Source organism: Clinocottus analis, unplaced genomic scaffold, assembly GCF_023055335.1.
Source record: "Clinocottus analis isolate CAN_PGR_092001 unplaced genomic scaffold, fCliAna1.0.p SCAF_46, whole genome shotgun sequence".
Lineage (NCBI taxonomy): Eukaryota > Metazoa > Chordata > Actinopteri > Perciformes > Cottidae > Clinocottus > Clinocottus analis.
Window position 1 is genome coordinate 666,212 of NW_027176203.1, and position 5,000 is coordinate 671,211.

Genomic DNA, 5,000 nt, shown 5'->3' on the forward strand with positions numbered 1-5,000 from the left:
ACAGGGCAGGAAGTGCAGGGGACACAAGAGGCAAACCTCCAACACAAAACAGGAACACAAAACACACACCGACGTCATGACATGATGTAACCCCTGAGGCATTACGTCATCACACTGGGAGCAGAACTACAGCTGCTACACGTCCAAAGTGAAGCTGTAATGTGACGTCATCCTCACGCGTCCAATAGTGTCCGCTCTGGGAGGGCTGAGCATACAATCATAGAATCTGGAGTTACTCTGCGTAACCTACTGATGATCATCTCCATGTTGTACATTTAACCTTCATAATTCAGTCCTTTAGTTCATCTCTGCATTCATCTTTTCACTCCGAATGGTTTGTTTTCTTTTCATTCCTATGAAGTGAACTGAAACTGAATCAGTTCCCACATTGACCACAAGGGGGCAGGAGAGAGCTGAAGATGGAGCTGCAGTTTGTGGCTTTAACTGGTGGACATATTGTTAAATAGCATTTATGTATCTGATGTTCAAGGAGAGGACAATAAAGGAGACGCAAAGTTTAACTGCAATATTAATAAACTAAGTACCAATAAAATATTTGGTTTCAAGACTTTCTCACCAGGAAATGAACACATTGTCATGGAGACGCTCCATGTTGAAGGTTTCCAATGAGACGGATCCTCTGCAGGGTGAACACGCTGAAAACCAATACTTGTGTTTATTGTATGTATTTGTTCAGCAAAGTCTTGGGAACAAAATGTATATCTGCAAAAAAAAATCACTTTTATAAGATGTTTTGATGGTAACTCTGAACATCCAGCATGATGTGATCCAGATTCCCCAGAAAGCCTCCTGGAGCGTCAATAAGACCTTTATGGAAAGATTAGGACCTAAAGAATCAGAACCTGAACAACAATCACAATAAAACAAAGTCTTGTCCTGTTAGGAAGGAGCTTCAGTCAAGAAACTGTGTCCTTCGGTTCAAAAATGGAAAAATATTAAATATATTATGCCAAATGATTGTCTGAACGGGGCATGCTGGGACTTAAAATGGCCCATTGCTCCTGAAGGCCACACGGCGGCGCCTTGCTGTCATCACTGTGAGGGAGAACTCACTTAACTTCATTTAACTTCACTAAACTTCACTTAACTTCACTAAACTTCAATTAACTTCACTAAACTTCACTTAACTTCACTAAACTTAACTTAACTTCACTAAACTTCACTTAACTTCACTAAACTTCACTTAACTTCACTAAACTTCACTTAACACTGTGTCAGGATATCTGGATAATTTAATGTTTTACTGAACATTGTCTGCAAAATAAACAAATAAATACAAAATATCTTAGTTCTGAGCTCACCATCGCTGTGATGAGGTTGACCTCTGACCTCCTGAGAGCTTCTCAGCATGACGTCATGATGTGGAGTCACTACATGTATGAGTATGAAATGACATATTTAGTTTCATCCTGAGAGGTACACCGTGTGAAACAAACTCAATATCAGAAACCATGATGAATGATGATGTCATCCCGCAGAGTGGTGCTGCCCCGCCCCCCTGTGGTGGGACGAGGGATCACGCCCCTTTTATAACCTTTATTTCATGAATGGAAACAAGTTATTTAATGTATACTGACCTCCTGCAGAGCCCAGCTGTTTGGCTTTTAATACTTTTATTTACAGATAACAGTGAGAAATGTTTATTATTGTTCCAAAAGGCCAAGTATATGAATCTTGTTGTGAGACTTTATGAAATGATTTCACTGGTACTGAAGCAGTGGAGCGAGAGAGCAACGATGTGGAAGTTTATACGGTGAATATGTGAGTAAGTACTGCGTACATAAAGGTATTACAGTCAGAATACATGAAGTACTGGCTGCAGTATAAATACAGCCAAACAGTTGACCCCGATGACGTCATGCAGTACTTCATAAAGTACACTGAGGGAGCAAAGTGTTGTTAACACACTGTAGGAGATGATGCCCTTAGTTTTTCTAAAAAGAATAATGAAAGTATCCACAGTAGGATTAGGCTGTACTCCAGAGTATCCACGTGTATAAATATACACGCTGCACGTCCAGACCTGGAGGTGCTGCAGCACAGCTTCTCATCTCTGCAGGGCGGTGCAGTCTTTGGGTGGAGCTGCTGATATGGATCCAGCTTCAGTTGGTCTGCGGCTTCATTATCTGTCCCAGCAGTCTGGTCAGCAGCGATGAGCCGGACGTGGAGGCGTCCCGCAGGGCGCGCTGACGGCACCTCGCCGCTTTCATCTGCGTTCACACTCAGCCTTCCTCCTCGTGTGTGAAGGTCAGAGACACGGCCTCGAACCACCGACCCTCTGATTGAAACACAAGCTAACCACTGAGCCACAGTGTGTGTGTGTGTGTGTGTGTGTGTGCGTGTGCGTGCGTGTGTGTGTGTGTGTGTGTGTGTGTGTGTGTCTTTAAGCAGTTCAAACACTCCCTGTGTGATCAGTGTGTTGATGCGTCATCGAGCTTCAGCAGCTCGTCTCCGTGTGAAGTTTCTTCTTCTTCTTCTTCTTCTTCTTCTTGGACTCAGGTAGGAAACATTCTGTCTCTATTCTGTGTTATGAAGCTGCAACATGAAACATATAATATATACATAATGTTTTATTAAACTCTATAGTGTCGTTACTGGTTGTTAAATGTTTTCAGAGATCACACAACTACATGAAGTCTAGAAAAGTTGTTTTCAAGACGAGTACATGTTGACATACTTTATTAATTCATAACATAAGCCAAACATTATATGTATTATGTGTTTAAAACTGTTGGCGGTATCTAAACATATTGAATATCGGTCAAATACTAACAGCTGGATGGAGTATCAGACACCAATAATACTTTTATACGATGTATTTGTATTTGTGTTACATTTAGTTTATGTTTAGTTTTAGTTTAAGTCAAGCCTGAAACATCAAACTATGATAGATTTCATTATAATCTGAATTTAGCGTCTTAACTGAAGACTTTTAAGACTTTACTGTTTGTACCTCATAACCTTGTTATTTGAAGCACGTTCACTTGGATGAGGAGACGAGAACCATGTGACTATGAACATGCGCTGTGATTGGTCAGTGAAGCTAGCGTCTCACCTAGAAGCTAGAACCTCAGGACTTACTGATGATCTCTTTCCCTCAGAGGGTCATGTGATCTGGTGAAAGAAATGATGATTATATTACTGATTTATATATTTGCCGTCGTATTTAATCATAAACTAGCCACAGTGCTGTAGTTACTGCTGCACCTGGGGGGGCTGCTGCTGCTGCACCTGGGGGTGCTGGTGCTGCTGCACCTGGGGGTGCTGGTGCTGCTGCACCTGGGGGTGCTGGTGCTGCTGCACCTGGGGCTGCTGCTGCGTCTACCCGCGGCCTCTCCCAGAGATTTTTGCCGGCGTCAGTCCTGATGATGTCGTTCTTGTTTGACAGGAGTCCGTGTGGGTGATTAAAGAGCTTCAGGTGCGCTGAGAGAGAACAAGGTAAACACACTGAACTACAGCGAGTTGTTGGTGTAACAGGAGCTGACGTCACACAGCACACACACGTGTTCCCTCCTCTTCCTCGAGGCCTTTGCATACATCCACCAGTATGTTCATGGACCTAAAGTAAACAGGCAGTAATACTTATGTTGACACACCGAAACACTCACCTGGCGTCAGTATTCTATGTTTTCTGTGTGTTGAGGAAAGTTCAGAAAGGACTTCTGTATGTTGGATGTGGTGTAGCTGCCAGACGCACATCTCAGGGGGAATCCCCTCTGATCAGAACAACCAGAGGACCTGCAGATCATTGACAGGCAGCACCGACAGCTTTCTGTGTGCAGCACTAAAATGCAAATGTAGCGGCTCGAGCAACAGAAGCTGTTTTCTGTTTGAACACCCTGCAGGTTCCCCGGCCTCCACGCTGCTTTCCCTGTGAGTTGACATGAAGGGCGAGCCGGCTCGGCCCTGAAGCTCGAGACGTCACCGCCAAGACCGCCGGCGCTCTGCGAGAGGTGAACGCTCGGACCGCCATGTTATTGTTCTCCTTGTGGCAGCGCGGGGTCCCTCAAGGTTCTCCGGCTTCCTCCCACAGTCTAAAGTCGTGCCGGCAGTCCTCTGAGGGCTTTGAGCTGAAGCTGTTCATACAGGGTAGCATGTTAGCATGTTAGCATGTTAGCATGCTGACATTAACAGTTACTCATCGGTTCTGTAGGTGTTTTTTTCACTGTGGCTCAGTAGTTAGCAATCAGAGGATCGGTGGTTTGAACCCCATATATGTGTAGCATGTAGCATGTAGCATATTAGCATTCTGACATTAGCTCATTAGCAGGTGAGGCTCATCGGTTCTGCAGTTGTTTGGACATGAAATGATGCCAATAGATATCTATTTTTTCACTGTGGCTCAGTAGTTAGCATGCCCGTCTTTAAATCAGAGGATCGATGGTTTGAATCCCATGCAGTGTAGCATGTTAGCAGCTTAGCATGCTGACATTAGCTCATTGCTTCTGCAGGTGTTTGGAAATAAAATAATGGCAATAGATATATATTTTTTTTTTTTTTATTGTGGCTCAGTAGTTAGCAATCAGAGGATCGGTGGTTTGAACCCCATATATGTGTAGCATGTAGCATATTAGCGTGTTAGCAGCTTAGCATGCTGACATTAGCTCATCGGTTCTGCAGGTGTTTGGGCATAAAATGATGGCAATAGATATGTACATTTCCTCTTGATGAGTGCACTTCATCAGTGGTTATTGTGCCCGTCCTTCAATCAGAGGATCGGTGGTTTGAATCCCAGCTCCTCTAGTCCATGTTGATGTGTCCTTGAGCAAGACACTTAACCATGAAGCGTATTGAGCAGAAATGTAAGTCTCTTCGGATAAGCGTCAGCTAAATCATCACAATCCATATTTCTGCAGACTAGCAGCCATCTTGTTTTTTTATTTTTACATTTGTATCCATGTAGCTAGCCGGCGGCTCTGCAGGTGAGGATGGAGCTTCTTTGGTCATTTGTTTGACGCTCCTGAGTGCAGGAACAAGTC

At 43.8% G+C, this 5,000-nt stretch overlaps 1 protein-coding gene across 1 annotated transcript in view; it reads left to right on the top strand.

Annotated features, from left to right (window-relative positions):
• The first annotated feature begins 2,272 nt into the window (after positions 1 to 2,272).
• Positions 2,273 to 5,000, top strand: part of LOC137801928 (uncharacterized) — a 6,320-nt gene continuing 3,592 nt past the window's right edge. Inside the window, exons 1-3 of the mRNA XM_068599375.1 lie at positions 2,273 to 2,520; positions 3,410 to 3,459; positions 3,867 to 3,974. The gene's annotated coding sequence lies outside the window, so the exon portion shown is untranslated. The remainder of the gene's footprint in view (positions 2,521 to 3,409; positions 3,460 to 3,866; positions 3,975 to 5,000) is intronic.